The sequence below is a fragment of the Musca autumnalis genome, unplaced genomic scaffold, assembly GCF_047663935.1.
Source record: "Musca autumnalis isolate F117 unplaced genomic scaffold, ASM4766393v1 scaffold_4, whole genome shotgun sequence".
In the NCBI taxonomy this organism is placed as follows: domain Eukaryota; kingdom Metazoa; phylum Arthropoda; class Insecta; order Diptera; family Muscidae; genus Musca; species Musca autumnalis.
The window spans coordinates 71,284,360-71,303,408 of NW_027411977.1; the positions used below are offsets into that span (position 1 = coordinate 71,284,360).

The following is a 19,049-nucleotide window of genomic DNA, read 5'->3' on the forward strand; positions in this document are numbered from 1 at the left end:
CATTTCGGAGGAATATTGAGGCCGCAACCTTTCAAATACCGAAAATTGGGAGGTACCGTTCTATTGGGGCTATATGAAGGCTTTGATCTATACCGAAAAATTCCGGGAGAAGGTGGGGGTATATCTTCGTCAGCACAGCTGATACATTCTTTATTGTTTTTAATCTAAAGTTACTCTCTTTAGGAACTCTTTCTTCTTTTGGCAGACTACTTGTATTGCCTACCGTTTCATACCTGTTCTATTCGGAGTTGTGCCAAACGAACTATATGGAACTATATAGTTAACTACGCAGTTCCAATGGCCCATATCATAATACAAAATATGTTTATTATTAAATGAACAAAGTGCGTATACGTAATATCATATCACACGTTAGATTTCATGAAGTTACTCATAGGTTTTGGAACTAGTATAGTGATCTAGTAACTAGATTACCCAACTCTTATTCTATTTCCTACAGTTTCATTGTCTACTCTTCTTTTATTGAAAAAACAACAATATTAAGGATATAAACCACTTCATCATTGATATGAATACATGAATGTAAATGGTAAGGGTATAAATCTACAATCCGAGAGAATATAATTTGAATACCAAAAAGTTTTGTTATGTTCATCGGTATGATGATGACTCTGTGATGTGTGTTTTTTTTCTTGTATCGTTTTCTATAATTCCAGTGTTAAGATATTTCATGATTTTGTTAATGCGATAACGTATGAACAGCTTTTACACGATACCCAAATCGTATTAAATTTCATATGAATAATGAGTAGAAAAAAATTGAAATTTAGTTCGCCACAAAATACTCAAAGATTGACACCTCTTAATTAGTTGTATATTTAATGGTTTCGTTGTCTAGTATAATAATATATTTTCAATACAAATGGGTTTGTTATGTGTTAATTTTATGTTAATAAAAATATGTTTATTATTATTAAAATGTAATGGATATGAACACACAAACAAAAACAGACAGACAGACAGACGATGCATAGACCAACAACCCTCCTCCTGCCAGCCATCCCCCACCATCAATACCCACAAATGTTAATCTTTTACAAACCGTGGCGAATGAACAAGAAAAAAGTACGCAAGCAGCAAAAAAAAAAACATTAAATCTGAACACAAAAGCCAAAACGATTTTCTGCTTATTTTGTTTCGACGTTTATACACACAATAATGATGTATGTATAGTAGGTATGTAGGAATGAATAAAAGTCGTCGGTTACCCAGCTAACAATTTTTTCCGATTTTTTTCCGAATTCGGAACGAAACTCTGCACAAGTATGCGATTCTGATGTCGAATTCGTTCAGAAATCGGAACAAAATTGTGTGAAGGTGCCCACGAATTCGGAAAGTTTTATCGGAAAAAAATCGGAAGGAATATTAGAGTTTCTTTCCGAATTCTGAACGAATTCGCAAAAAAACTCGAATGAAAAAAAGGGAAATTTTAAGGGAATTTTCGATTATCTGCACAATTTCGGAAAAAACTCGGAAGGAACATTCGAAAATCGGAAAAAATTCGGAAGATTATCGGATGTTTGATCCGATATTCGGAAAAAATCGGAAAATTATCGGATGTTTGATCCGATATTCGGAAAAAAATCGGAAGATTATCGGATGTTTGATCCGATATTCGGAAAAAAATCGGAAGATTATCGGATGTTTGATCCGATATTCGGAAAAAAATCGGAAGATTATCGGATATTTTATCCGATATATGGAAAAAAATCTGAATATTTTCGTAAGGTTTTATCCGAAAATCGGAAAAAATTCCGGTGATTTATATTTCGGAATTTTTTTATTCTTTATTTCATCATCTTCACAAGTTGGATTTCATAGTATTCATTGCTGCTGGCCGCTGATATTGTGTGTTTGCAATATTATAAAACACAACTTTTCCTAATAAAGTTTCCATGTGTCATCACGATGTTGTTCTTTATTTGGCGTATCTAAAATAGAATTAACAATATTTGTTATTATAAACAGGTTTTTACAAAATGTGTATGCAAACTTCCAATTTTAATTTGTTTTAAAACACAAAATAATTTGTTCCGCTACGTCTTACTCACTTAACTGCTGCGAAATAACTAAAAACCAAGGTACAGCATGCAAACAAAGCAAAGAAATTTCCCTTGCCGCTGGCGTTGTTTGTATAGAATCAACTCTCAACCAGAGTTCGGGATTTTTGCTCGCGAGAAAAATACACAGATCAAAAATTCTTTCAGATTATGTGCAGAGTACTCGGAAACTAATCGGAAAGAAAACAAATCAAAATTTCCCTTCCGAGATTGTGCAGAGCACTCGGAAAATAATCGGAAAGAACGGTTTCGAAATCGCGGAAAAAAATCTGATATCAGAGCCATCGGCAAAAATTGTTGGCTGGGTAGTCTCTCTAAAAAATTTTTAGTTGGCAGTCACGTCGTTGTCAGCCTCTTGTATCGTCTGTTGTGTGGTCTGTCCGTCTGTCTGTTTATCAGCCAGTGAGTCAGTCAGTCATTCAGCAGCTTGTCGATATTTTTTAGTAGGAATATTTGCGGTTGTCGTTTTCTTTCTTGTGTGCGAGCGAGCGAGTTCACACATTTTGTGATGGGGTTTTCAGTTTTGTTTCTCGGTTTTATTTTTATTCCTTTTTGTTTTATTTTGTTGTGTTCAATATATTGTTTTGTTTTACAAATTTGTTATATGGGTGGGCAGCATGCGAACGAGCGAGCGGGCACTTAATTCAAAATGACTGCACAACATGAATATACTCATGTACATACATATAACGATAAACACAAGGAATGTGATTTATTAGGGTGCATACACAATTCAAATATTAAGATGTAATAACATTAATTTTTCATTATTTTTTAGTATCAGGACGGTTATGAATGTCAACTCCATGTGAGTTTTGCCTTTCTGCCGTTTCAATTTAAATGAGTAAGTGAGATACATTCGTAATTGGGCTGTATATTATGATTTTATATTTTATTTATTTTATTTTATATTTTATTATTTAAAAACAAGTGAGCAAAGGCTATAGTCGGGACGGGGCCGACCATGTGATACCCTACACCACTACCCCTGTGCATAAGTTTTCACTGGTAAACATTTATTTTAGGAAATATAATCCGACTACCACCAAAAATAATATAACTCTTTCTCTCTCTCAAAATTACGGCCTGTAGCTTGATTGCAAAAAAGGAAGAATTGGATGCATTACCGACTATTGTGGTATCTCTCTTGTTTGACCACCTTCGCCAACTTGCTTTACGCCAATGTAAAGGTAATATTTTCTTCTTCCATTGACAGGTTTTGCCGTTGGAATACCCCTACTAGAAGCCGATATATTCACAAAGAATTAAAGTTTGTCTCCACATGAGTTTTTCCCCATTCCGACCCCTAAATATTATCCGACCATAATTAAAATCAGTAGGCTTCTTCCTCTGTGGAACCCCCATTAACCCCTAAAATTTCGTGACGATCCGATCAAAATTGCAACCTGTGGCGTGATTACAAAATAATCGGAAAATGGGATGCATTATCGACTATTGCCATATCTCTGCTATTTGACCACCTACGACAACCTAATTTACATCGCTGGAAAAGTTATATTTTCTACTTTCCTTGCCAGGTTTTGCTTTTGATATACCTCTTAAAGAAACAGAGATATTGGCTTTGAAATAAAACGTTGACCTTTCTCCAAATAAGTGTTTGCCCATTCCGACCCCTGAATATTATCCCACCATCATCAAAATCAATAGGCTTCTTTCCCTTTGGGACCCCCATTAACCCCCAAAATTTCGTGACGATCCGATCAAAATTGCGACCTGTAGCGTGATTACAAAAAAATCGGAAAATGGGATGCATTATCGACTATTGCCATATCACTGCTGTTTGGCCACCTACGACAACCTACTTTACATCGTTGTAAAGGTGATATTTTCTACCTTCCTGGCCAGGTTTTGCTTTTGATATACCTCTTAAAGAAACAGAGATATTGGCTTTGAAATAAAATGTTGACTTTTCTCCAAATAAGTGTTTGCCCATTCCGACCCCTAAATATTATCCGACCATCACCAAAATCAATAGGCTTCTTCATCTGTGAGACCCCCATTAACCCTCAAATTTTCGTGACGATCCGATCAAAATTGCGACCTGTAGCGTGAGTTCCAAAAAAATAGAAAAATGGGATGTATTACCGACTATTGCAATATCTCCGTTATCTGGTTACCTACGCCGACCTAGTTTGCATCATTGTAAAGACGGGATCTTCTACTTTCATAGTCAGGCTTTGCTTTTGGAAAATTTTCAACCAAAGCTGTGATATTCGTCAATATAATTAAAATCGCAAAAATTAAAATTGGGGTTTTATTTGCTACTATTGTGATATCTTCGTTGTTTGATCACCTACGAGCACCTACTTTACATCATTCGAAAGGTGATATTTTCTGCTTTCATTGTCAGATTTTGCTTTTGGTATACCCCATATAGAAGCTGAGATATTCGCTTTGGAAAAAAACGTTGTCTTTTTATCCACCTAAGTTTTTTGCCCTTTCCGACCCCTAAATATTATCCGACCATCACCAAAATCAATAGGCTTCTTCTTCTCCGGGACCCCCATCAACATCCAAAATTTCGTGACGATCCGATCAAAATTGCGACCTGTACCGGACACACATAGCCAGATCGACTCAGCTCGTCGAGACATTCATTTTGGTATATACAAGTATGGGTCTACGACCATTATTTCGATGCGTTACAAACTTTTTGGCCAAAACCAACTTATAATACCCTCCCCACATAGTGGTGTAGGGTATAAAAAATATTTATCTTTATTATTTTATACTAGCAGACTCGGTCCGCGTTGTTGGCCCGTCGTAATGAGTTTTAATTAATTTTTATGGACTTTATGCTTGGCAATTCAAAAGTAGATATTTTATACCTCACTTCTTCGGTCCATTGTCAAACCGAGGAGGATTTTATTTAAATTTATCAACAGATTTTGTCTGTAGCCTTTCTTTTATCTTACAGACTTTGTCGGGTTTGTTCGCCCATTGATGCTGTTTAGGATTTATTATCGTTTATGTCCCACCCCTTTCGAAACTCAACCAATTATGTAGCCTATTTTCACCGGGGGCCATGACGATTTCAGGAAAATCAGGTCAGTAGTTTTTGTAGAGAAGATTAAAATTGAAACAAGTAAAAAACTGTCAGTCGGCTTTGCCGACCAATATATACCCTCAGCCAATGTGAAGTGAGGTCTCTTCAGAATTTTGTGGCCCTTTTTGGACATTTGAACTTGCCGACAAAAAGGTGGATTAGGAATTAACTGCGCTAAGACACAAATGTTGAACATTTGTGGGGGAGGTACCTTTAGGGAGGACCGATATGGACCATTTTAGAAGTTAAACTGAATTTTGACAAAATATTAGGAGATTTGGGCCAAATTAGTTGCCCCATTCAGGTGATATCGTCCTAGCATATGGCGACATAGGGATTTTTTACACCTTTCGGGCTGTTTTCCTAAGAAATATGGACTTGCCACTGAAAAAACTTTTACCGTCGTATTGGAGGTAGCGAATGCAAATCGCTTCAACAAAAATCAAAGTGATTCGAGAGCAGGTCTTAAAGTGAACTTATCCGAAATTGTATGTGAGAGGTACCAGAAGGAGTAGACACATATAGTCCATATTCGAACCTGATCTATATCTGGTAGATATATTAGTATGTGCAAAGTATGGATTACATCGGCCACTCCCTTCAAGAGTTATTGTGCGCACAATTTTCCGAACATTTTTGAACGTTTGTGGGGGAGGTACCTGAAGGAGTGGACCGATATGGCCTATCTTCGAATTTAAACTATGTTTGGACAAAATATTACGAAGGCCAAATTTTGGACCGAATCGGCAGATCTGTTCACGAGTTATCTTGCGCTCCATCCACTACACACGGTGTTATAGGGGCTTTTTGCAGCTTTCAGGCTATTTTCTCAGGAAGTGTGGACTTGCCCCTGATGAAACCTGTACCGTCGCATGGGGGGCAATGAATACAAGTTGTTGCAACAAAAATCAAAGCGATTCGAGAGCAGGTCCTAATCTGAACTAATCCGAAATTTTCTGTGGGAGGTACCCGAAGGAGTGGACCGATTGATACCATTTTGGAGCCTCATCTAAGTTTAGTAGAAATTTCGCAATGTGCAAAGTATGGGTCAAATCGGTTACTTCCTTCAAGAGTTATCGTGCGCACAAATTTTCCGAACTTTTGTGGGGGGTGGTACCGGAAGGAGTGGATCGGTATAATCCATTTTCGAACTTCAAACTAAGTTTGGAAAAAATATTACGAAAGCCAAATTTTGGACCGAATCGGTTGATCCGTTCGAGAGTTATCGTGCGCTCCAGCCAACCAGACAGACAGACGGACGGACATTGCTCAATCGACTCCAAATTGTCTGAAACACATTTTGTCCAAACATACTTGGAGTCTAAATCCATTATTTCGATGAGGCACATTTTGCCCGTTTGAAAGTGTATATACCCTCTGTTTAGGTTTGATACATTCCAACTCAACTTCCCGAGCTCAGTCGATCCCGGATGCTGATTGACGTCATCGGGCATCTCCTCTGCACAATCCCTCTGCGGACACCGTAGAGCGCAGATGCCAACGAGCGGTGGTTGTTGAGTTTTCTCTCATTGGAATATGTAATTGTAGTAGTATAAATCGACTCAGACCCTCTGCGATCGCTGCAATCCTCTGCGATTGCAAGAACCTCTGCGTTCACTAGTCGACCAACCTTTGAATAGTTAACTTGTCGCGCATTAACTCTAACGTCTTCGCGTTTACTAACCGGCCTCTGTCGCCACCCCAGATTACAATTGGTAATCTTTGTTGTACTAACAGGCCTGTGTCGCCACCCCAGATTACAAGGTAATCTTTGTTGTTAAGAGAAAAGAATTACACCAATACACCAGCTTATTATTTAATATTTAAACTGATACTGCTTGTGTTTTATTTTCTTATTCTTTTCACCCCCACCGCTCATAATTTCTTTTACCGAGTTATCGAAGCCTATGGATTTCCCCTCCCTCACCTAAACACTCTCGTTAGCATAAATGCTGAGGGTATAAAAAGTGGGCATAAAAACCTAAGTTGGGTTATGACGAACATTTCAAAAAAAGAATTATCCAAATCAGTCCAGCCGTTCTCAACTGATGCCATTACCCACGAACGACATTTGATTTTTATTTTTATATTTGATATATTTTGTATTTTATATTTTTTATAATTTATATTTAATAGTTTATATTTTATATCGTTTATTTTATAGTTTTACTCGTAATTCTATATTTATACTTCATATTTTTAAAATTTTATATTTTATATTTCATATATTATTTTTTTATATTCTATATTTTATTTTATATTCTATATTTCATATTGTTTATTTTATATCTGTAATTTTATATTTATATTTTATTTTATTTTTATATTTTATTTTATTTTTATATTTTATTTTATATTTAATACTTTGTATTTTATATTATATATTTTAGATTTTACTTTTTATATATTTTGTATTATATATTTTATATTTTTATATTTTTAATTTTATTTTTTTTATATTCTATATTTTATTTTATATTTTGTATCTTATATTTCATAATTTATATTTTATTTTTTACATATTATATTTTAATATTTTATATTTTTTATTTTATATTTTATACTGTATTTGTTTTATATTCAGTATTTTATATTTAATATTTTATCTTTTATATTTTTAACATAATTTTTATGATTTATTATTCATATTTCATATAATTTATTTTTTTATATTTTTGCTCAACACGCTAATACACATCCATTGTAATAAATTAATATATGTATATGTACACAGCCATGTGTGTATATTAAGTATGTTTATTATTATTATTCATAAGTATTAACGCCAATAATGTGAGGCTTTCAACACAAAACCCCAACAACAGCAAATATGAATTTAATTATTCAATTACCCTGAACATTAAAACGAGGCAAGTGATAAGAGAGGGTAGCAGTGAAGAGATGTAAAACGGTGTATATTTCAGTTTGGCAAACTAGATATACAGAAACTAAAGACGAATGAATAATAGCACAGTGTTTTGAGAGGATACAAAAGCCACAACAATTAGGGGTAAAAACCTTCATAAAGAAAACTTTAAAGAAAAATAAAAGTTTAACACCATAATTTTTTTCTTTACTAATTTTTTTTTGAACTCAAAACACTGTGTAACACTATTAACCCAATAATTGTTCAATAAACGTATGTGAATGTGTTGGCAATGAGTAAAATAAATTTATAAAGCTATTGAAGAATAATTATCTACATACGTAGCAATTACAATTATTATAATACAATTAAAACCTTACCACCCCCCGACCACCGACGATTTGTTGTCATCATCAATGATACGTGTTAGTTTACAGGAATGAATTGGGAATAAATATTCTTGTCATATCGATAAGCCATAAATAATAAAATAGTGTTTCATTTGACATCTGCATAATATGTGGTGGAATTTTAATTAACTTCCAATTAAGTGAGACTTTGAGGTTTTGAATTGCTAGGAAAATAGGCTATATGCACTTTTTGGTGATAGTTTCTGAAATATTTTAAACAAAATGGGAACCTGAATCCCGGCAGTTACTTAAATTTTAAAAGTACTATGTTCAAAAGTGGATCCAATATCATTTAGTTTAAAATGGATTCGGCTTGCACATATTTAAGGCTCCCTCCCCCTTATCCACCAAGAATGTTCGTGGAATTTTTGTTCTTACTTTTTTTCATATATGTATATGTATATATGCTATGAAAAATATATTTTGCTAACTTGTGTTATTTTAATTTGCCAATAAAATATGAAAATATGACATATGACAGTTTTTAGTTGATTATAAAGCTATTTGCCATATGAACAACTGGGTGAATAAGTGGCAATTAATTTGTCCGCAGTTTCTTCTGTTCTTTGTTAATATCCTCTTCATATTTTTATGTCTGCCATAATATGTCTATTAATAAATTAATAACTTTTAGCTAATGACCACGAAGAACATTAATGGAAATTTTTCACAAAATATGTAAAATATAAACAGATACGAAAAAATATGTGAATCTAATGTACTTAATTCGAAATTATGTACTGAGAAGCAGCCTGGACATCAATAATATGAACGTAAAAATTTAGGAACATAAAATGACACGTATCCTCCCTCATTAATACTGCAGACTCCCCAGACAGATGTTTGAAGTCAAATGGGGCCATAGACGGCTGATATTGATGAAATGTATATCTAGTGTCCACAAGAACTACGGACGGACAGTGTCAGCAGACGGGATTGGTTACAGCGAAAAATGGAAACTGCAAATTTCAGCTTTATTTATCCCATTAATAAGCTGATCTCAATCGCTTTTGTTGACAGTAAACCTATGACTAATCAAGAATCATATAGAGGCCACAAAAACTACCTGAAGTAGAAACCTGGACTTAATATCACTTTTGCGCGGGTATGGGATGAAGTGGTCCTAAATACTGGTGCATTTCGGAGCTTATATCACCGAAAGTATGTTTCCCCACAAAAAAAAATATATTGTAGGAACTTGATATATGTTTGGAGTCACTCCATTCGACAGTTACCGTGCACTTAAGCTAATTAAGTTGGTCACCGTAGCATAGTGGTTCAGAATTGTTTTTTCCTGGCCAAAATTCTGTAACTTTTGAAGGGATAAACGTATTTTCATATAAAATTTTTCGATGACAACTCAAAATCTTTTGATTATACCCTCAGCATTTATGCTAACGAGGGTATACATATACACTTTCATACGGGCAAAATGTGCCTCATCGAAATAATGGTTTTAGACCCCAAGTATGTTTGGACGAAATGTGTTTCAGACAATTTGGAGTTGATTTAGCCATGCTCGTCCGTCTGTCTATCTGTCTGGCTGGAGCGCACGATAACTCTCGAACGGATCAACCGATTCGGTCCAAACTTTGTAATATTTTGTCCAAACTTAGTTCAAGTTCGAAGATGGGTTATGTCGGTCCACTCCTTCCGGTACCTCCCCCACAAAAGTTCGGAAATGTTCGGGAAATTTGTGCTCACGTTAACTCTTGAAGGAATTAATCGATTTGGTCCATTCTTTGCACATCGTGAAATTTCTATCCGACTTAGATGATGTTCCAATATGGACTCAATCGGTCCACTCCTTAGGGTACCTACCACACAAAATATCGGAATAGTTCAGTTTGGGACCTGCTCTCGAATCGCTTTGATTTTTATTGTAACAACTTGTATTCACTGCCTTCCATACGACGGTATAATTTTCATCAGGGGAAAATACATACTTCCTGAGAAAATAGCCTGAAAATTGCAAAAAACCCATATGACACCGTGTGTAGTGGCTCCCACTAACTCTAACTAACTCTCGAACGGATCTGTCGATTCGGTCCAAAATTTGGCCTTTGTAATACCTTTTCCAAACTTAGTTTAAGTTCGAAGATAAGCCATATCGGTCCACTCCTGCAGGTACCTCCCCCATAAAAGTTCAAAATGTTCGGACAAATAGTGTGCACGATAAATCTTGATGGGATTGATGATTAGGTCCATACTTTACACATCCCAATATATCTACCAGATATAGATCAGGTCTGAATTTGGACTATAGTTGTTTACTCCTTCGGGTACCTACCACACAAAATATCGGAATAGTTCAGTTTGGGACCTGCTCTCGAATACGACGGTATAAGTGGCAAATCCATACTTCCTGAGAAAATAGCCTGAAAGTTGCAAAAAAAACCTATGACACCGTGTGTAGTGACTCCGATCAAAATAACTCTCGAACGGATCTGTCGATTCGGTCAAAAATTTGGCCTTCGTTATACTTTTTCCAAACTTAGTTTTAGTTCGAAGATCGGTCCACTCCTGCAGGTACCTCCCCCATAAAAGTTCAAAATGTTCGAACAAATAGTGCGCACGATAACTCTTGATGGGATTGATGATTTGGTCCATACTTTACACATCCCAATATATCTACCAGATACAGATCAGGTCTGAATTTGAACTATAGTTGTTCACTCCTTCGGGTACCTCCCACACAAAATGTCGGATAAGTTCACTTTAAGACCTTCTCTCGAATCACTTTGATTTTTGTTGAAGCAACTTGCATTTGTTGCCTCAATTACGACGCCAAAAGTTCTTTCAGGGGCAAGTCCATACTTATGGAGAAAACAGCCCGAAAGGTGTAGAAACCCCTATGGCACTATATGTAGAGGATGGAGAGTACGATAACCCTCGAACTGATCAACCGATTTGGTATGCACGATATCTCTTGAAGGTCCAAACTTTTGATCTACTAATACATTTTCCAAATTTAGTTTAACTTCTAAAATGTCCCATATCGGTCATCTCCTTAGGGTACATCCCCCACAAAAGTTCAACATTTGTGTCTAAGTGCAGTTTAGGGTTTTTTCGAAGATCCTTTGGAAATGTATACCGATGCTGTTCGTTGTGGTCATGTTTACAGCGATATTATGTTTTCCGTGGACAAGTCCATGCTTCCTGGCATACTGGTTCAAATTTGTACGATGACCCACTGAAATGATTAGTGGGCGCGATATCTATTGAAAATATATGGCCCTAAAATAAGATACTCTTCCTTAAAGGACTAGTTGGTCCATTCCTTTAAGTACTTCCTCCATTTTTGTTGGCAAGTTCAAATGTCCAAAATGGGCTACCAAAATTCTGAAAATACCCTAAATACTTTCGATCCGTTCGTAAATGAAAGTTTGAATTCACATAGGCTGAGGGTATATCTCTGTCGAAAGACGAAGTCAAGAAGTCATCATCCCAATGTATATCCACATATCCTTTATATTTTGTATGTTGAGTATGGACGAATAAACTCTAAATAACGTCCATAATGTTATATAGCATTTAATTGTGTAACCACAAAAAAACAAATGAAAGAAAGTTGTGAAAAACTTCAAAATCCCTTTTACACATTCAAGCTTCCATCACAAGGAGATTTTTTTATTTTTATCTTGATAAGCAATCAGAGCAGTCAGCCATGTTCCCAAAAAAAAGGGGGAAAGAAACAAAAAGAAATGAAATCCCAAAACAAATTTAATTGACAGTTAAATAAATATTTAAGTAACTCATCAAACAATTAGACATATCCAAACCATGTAGTACGACGCAACACCCCAATACAGAGTCATAAAATGATGATGGCTGTTATGGTATGGCTAATATCCCTGTAGGCAAAAATGCGAAATGGTGATGGTTTTTTAAATATATTATAACAAGATGAAGTTGCCTTTATTAAATGATAGACAACAGATTTGCTCTGTAACTAACAAACAACAATTTACAATAACACCAAGCAACACCAATGAAAAGTTAGTCCTTATGCCGGCAGGGATAAAAATAAATGAAAATTGGTGGCTACATAAAAATTCATTGGCAAAACGAAATCTCAGTTGTAGCATCTGTGTTTGTTGTATACTAAGTAGATACGCTCGCTTTCATTCTCATTCGTCTACAAAACGAATTTGAAAAGAGGGAAAGAAAAAAACTGTAGTATTCCCCCCATCATGTGAATGATTTGTTTGGGGTGGAATTTATGGAGCGGATTAAAGAAGTAAAGGCGTGTTGTATGTTCCAAATTAGATTCATTTACAGATTGCATTAATGAATATTTTTGTTAATAATTCATTAAATCCTTTAATTGAGAGCGTGCTGTACTTTTGTTATAAAATACATATTTTAAAGATCCTTCTGTAGGGGGATTTTGTCATAATAAGTATGAATAATCTTGATTGACTTCGGCATAATAAAGTCCAAAATTTATTTCTTTTATTTATTTCATTCTCAACATAGGTTTGAGAAGTCTGTACCCTGACATTGTTTTATAACCCTACTTTATATAAACACCCCTCCTACAACACACAAATTTTGCTATTAAAACTGATAAAGTGCCATTGAAATCTCAATGACCAAAATGTAAAACATTTGCTTCAAATGGCAACTGAACAGAGTAATAAACATGACAAGCCGTGTGCTCCACAAAATTGTAAATATTGTTAATGGGGATTTGCATTACAATTGACAATTTATATGGAAACATTTGAACGAAATAAAGTTAATTAAACATAAAACTCACCATTACTTGTGAGAATTGTTATTCGGTGATAAACTTACCTAAAAATAAAGAAGAAAAAATATAAATTAATTTATTTTAATAAAATCAATTTGTATGCCAAAGACAAGAAATTACCAACCACCGACAATTTAAAAGAAAACGACTACAACAACAACAAAATAAAACACAAATTATAATAAATGTCTAATTAAAAATTCATCAGCCCAGATTGGACGTGTTTAATGTGCGATAATGTCAATTAGTTTAAAATTGTGTTGTTTGTGTAATACAATATTTCCTGATTAGCAAAACCACACACGCTATGGCGATTTCAATGTGTATACCGGTTTTAAATGAAAGAAGTTTTGACAAATGATCAAATGAAGTGCAAATAAAAATGTCATCAAATGACAGGCATAAAATATAATACACAGTTGGAACTCGAAAAAGTGGAAACGATGGAGGACCGGAGGAAGTACGGATGATCCATTATACGGATAAATAATACAAAATAAAACAGAACCCATATTTTTTTGCAATATATTTTTTTTTATTTTTTAATAAAATAAAATATAAAATACAAAATACAAAATACAAAATACAAAATATAAAATATAAAATATAAAATATAAAATATGAAATATAAAATATAAAATATAAAATATAAAATATAAAATATAAAATATAAAATATAAAATATAAAATATAAAATATAAAATATAAAATATAAAAAATAAAGTATAAAATATAAAATATAAAATATAAAATATAAAATATAAAATATAAAATATAAAATATAAAATATAAAATATAAAATATAAAATATAAAATATAAAATATAAAATATAAAATATAAAATATAAAATATAAAATATAAAATATAAAATATAAAATATAAAATATAAAATATAAAATATAAAATATAAAATATAAAATATAAAATATAAAATATAAAATATAAAATATAAAATATAAAATATAAAATATAAAATATAAAATATAAAATATAAAATATAAAATATAAAATATAAAATATAAAATATAAAATATAAAATATAAAATATAAAATATAAAATATAAAATATAAAATATAAAATATAAAATATAAAATATAAAATATAAAATATAAAATATAAAATATAAAATATAAAATATAAAATATAAAATATAAAATATAAAATATAAAATATAAAATATAAAATATAAAATATAAAATATAAAATATAAAATATAAAATATAAAATATAAAATATAAAATATAAAATATAAAATATAAAATATAAAATATAAAATATAAAATATAAAATATAAAATATAAAATATAAAATATAAAATATAAAATATAAAATATAAAATATAAAATATAAAATATAAAATATAAAATATAAAATATAAAATATAAAATATAAAATATAAAATATAAAATATAAAATATAAAATATAAAATATAAAATATAAAATATAAAATATAAAATATAAAATATAAAATATAAAATATAAAATATAAAATATAAAATATAAAATATAAAATATAAAATATAAAATATAAAATATAAAATATAAAATATAAAATATAAAATATAAAATATAAAATATAAAATATAAAATATAAAATATAAAATATAAAATATAAAATATAAAATATAAAATATAAAATATAAAATATAAAATATAAAATATAAAATATAAAATATAAAATATAAAATATAAAATATAAAATATAAAATATAAAATATAAAATATAAAATATAAAATATAAAATATAAAATATAAAATATAAAATATAAAATATAAAATATAAAATATAAAATATAAAATATAAAATATAAAATATAAAATATAAAATATAAAATATAAAATATAAAATATAAAATATAAAATATAAAATATAAAATATAAAATATAAAATATAAAATATAAAATATAAAATATAAAATATAAAATATAAAATATAAAATATAAAATATAAAATATAAAATATAAAATATAAAATATAAAATATAAAATATAAAATATAAAATATAAAATATAAAATATAAAATATAAAATATAAAATATAAAATATAAAATATAAAATATAAAATATAAAATATAAAATATAAAATATAAAAATATAAAAATATAAAATATAAAATATAAAATATAAAATATAAAATATAAAATATAAAATATAAAATATAAAATATAAAATATAAAATATAAAATATAAAATATAAAATATAAAATATAAAATATAAAATATAAAATATAAAATATAAAATATAAAAATATAAAAATATAAAAATATAAAATATAAAATATAAAATATAAAATATAAAATATAAAATATAAAATATAAAATATAAAATATAAAATATAAAATATAAAATATAAAATATAAAATATAAAATATAAAATATAAAATATAAAATATAAAATATAAAATATAAAATATAAAATATAAAATATAAAATATAAAATATAAAATATAAAATATAAAATATAAAATATAAAATATAAAATATAAAATATAAAATATAAAATATAAAATATAAAATATAAAATATAAAATATAAAATATAAAATATAAAATATAAAATATAAAATATAAAATATAAAATATAAAATATAAAATATAAAATATAAAATATAAAATATAAAATATAAAATATAAAATATAAAATATAAAATATAAAATATAAAATATAAAATATAAAATATAAAATATAAAATATAAAATATAAAATATAAAATATAAAATATAAAATATAAAATATAAAATATAAAATATAAAATATAAAATATAAAATATAAAATATAAAATATAAAATATAAAATATAAAATATAAAATATAAAATATAAAATATAAAATATAAAATATAAAATATAAAATATAAAATATAAAATATAAAATATAAAATATAAAATATAAAATATAAAATATAAAATATAAAATATAAAATATAAAATATAAAATATAAAATATAAAATATAAAATATAAAATATAAAATATAAAATATAAAATATAAAATATAAAATATAAAATATAAAATATAAAATATAAAATATAAAATATAAAATATAAAATATAAAATATAAAATATAAAATATAAAATATAAAATATAAAATATAAAATATAAAATATAAAATATAAAATATAAAATATAAAATATAAAATATAAAATATAAAATATAAAATATAAAATATAAAATATAAAATATAAAATATAAAATATAAAATATAAAATATAAAATATAAAATATAAAATATAAAATATAAAATATAAAATATAAAATATAAAATATAAAATATAAAATATAAAATATAAAATATAAAATATAAAATATAAAATATAAAATATAAAATATAAAATATAAAATATAAAATATAAAATATAAAATATAAAATATAAAATATAAAATATAAAATATAAAATATAAAATATAAAATATAAAATATAAAATATAAAATATAAAATATAAAATATAAAATATAAAATATAAAATATAAAATATAAAATATAAAATATAAAATATAAAATATAAAATATAAAATATAAAATATAAAATATAAAATATAAAATATAAAATATAAAATATAAAATATAAAATATAAAATATAAAATATAAAATATAAAATATAAAATATAAAATATAAAATATAAAATATAAAATATAAAATATAAAATATAAAATATAAAATATAAAATATAAAATATAAAATATAAAATATAAAATATAAAATATAAAATATAAAATATAAAATATAAAATATAAAATATAAAATATAAAATATAAAATATAAAATATAAAATATAAAATATAAAATATAAAATATAAAATATAAAATATAAAATATAAAATATAAAATATAAAATATAAAATATAAAATATAAAATATAAAATATAAAATATAAAATATAAAATATAAAATATAAAATATAAAATATAAAATATAAAATATAAAATATAAAATATAAAATATAAAATATAAAATATAAAATATAAAATATAAAATATAAAATATAAAATATAAAATATAAAATATAAAATATAAAATATAAAATATAAAATATAAAATATAAAATATAAAATATAAAATATAAAATATAAAATATAAAATATAAAATATAAAATATAAAATATAAAATATAAAATATAAAATATAAAATATAAAATATAAAATATAAAATATAAAATATAAAATATAAAATATAAAATATAAAATATAAAATATAAAATATAAAATATAAAATATAAAATATAAAATATAAAATATAAAATATAAAATATAAAATATAAAATATAAAATATAAAATATAAAATATAAAATATAAAATATAAAATATAAAATATAAAATATAAAATATAAAATATAAAATATAAAATATAAAATATAAAATATAAAATATAAAATATAAAATATAAAATATAAAATATAAAATATAAAATATAAAATATAAAATATAAAATATAAAATATAAAATATAAAATATAAAATATAAAATATAAAATATAAAATATAAAATATAAAATATAAAATATAAAATATAAAAATATAAAATATAAAATATAAAATATAAAATATAAAATATAAAATATAAAATATAAAATATAAAATATAAAATATAAAATATAAAATATAAAATATAAAATATAAAATATAAAATATAAAATATAAAATATAAAATATAAAATATAAAATATAAAATATAAAATATAAAATATAAAATATAAAATATAAAATATAAAATATAAAATATAAAATATAAAATATAAAATATAAAATATAAAATATAAAATATAAAATATAAAATATAAAATATAAAATATAAAATATAAAATATAAAATATAAAATATAAAATATAAAATATAAAATATAAAATATAAAATATAAAATATAAAATATAAAATATAAAATATAAAATATAAAATATAAAAATATAAAATATAAAATATAAAATATAAAATATAAAATATAAAATATAAAATATAAAATATAAAATATAAAATATAAAATTAAAAATATAAAATATAAAATATAAAATATAAAATATAAAATATAAAATATAAAATATAAAATATAAAATATAAAATATAAAATATAAAATATAAAATATAAAATATAAAATATAAAATATAAAATATAAAATATAAAATATAAAATATAAAATATAAAATATAAAATATAAAATATAAAATATAAAATATAAAATATAAAATATAAAATATAAAATATAAAATATAAAATATAAAATATAAAATATAAAATATAAAATATAAAATATAAAATATAAAATATAAAATATAAAATATAAAATATAAAATATAAAATATAAAATATAAAATATAAAATATAAAATATAAAATATAAAATATAAAATATAAAATATAAAATATAAAATATAAAATATAAAATATAAAATATAAAATATAAAATATAAAAATATAAAATATAAAATATAAAATATAAAATATAAAATATAAAATATAAAATATAAAATATAAAATATAAAATATAAAATATAAAATATAAAATATAAAATATAAAATATAAAATATAAAATATAAAATATAAAATATAAAATATAAAATATAAAATATAAAATATAAAATATAAAATATAAAATATAAAATATAAAATATAAAATATAAAATATAAAATATAAAATATAAAATATAAAATATAAAATATAAAATATAAAATATAAAATATAAAATATAAAATATAAAATATAAAATATAAAATATAAAATATAAAATATAAAATATAAAATATAAAATATAAAATATAAAATATAAAATATAAAATATAAAATATAAAATATAAAATATAAAATATAAAATATAAAATATAAAATATAAAATATAAAATATAAAATATAAAATATAAAATATAAA

The 19,049-nt window shown here is 25.1% G+C and overlaps 1 protein-coding gene across 38 annotated transcripts in view; it reads right to left on the bottom strand.

Moving 5' to 3' along the window:
• The window catches only part of Gug (arginine-glutamic acid dipeptide repeats grunge), a 143,079-nt gene that overhangs the window by 76,972 nt on the left and 47,058 nt on the right, over positions 1–19,049 (bottom strand). The window lies entirely within an intron of this gene.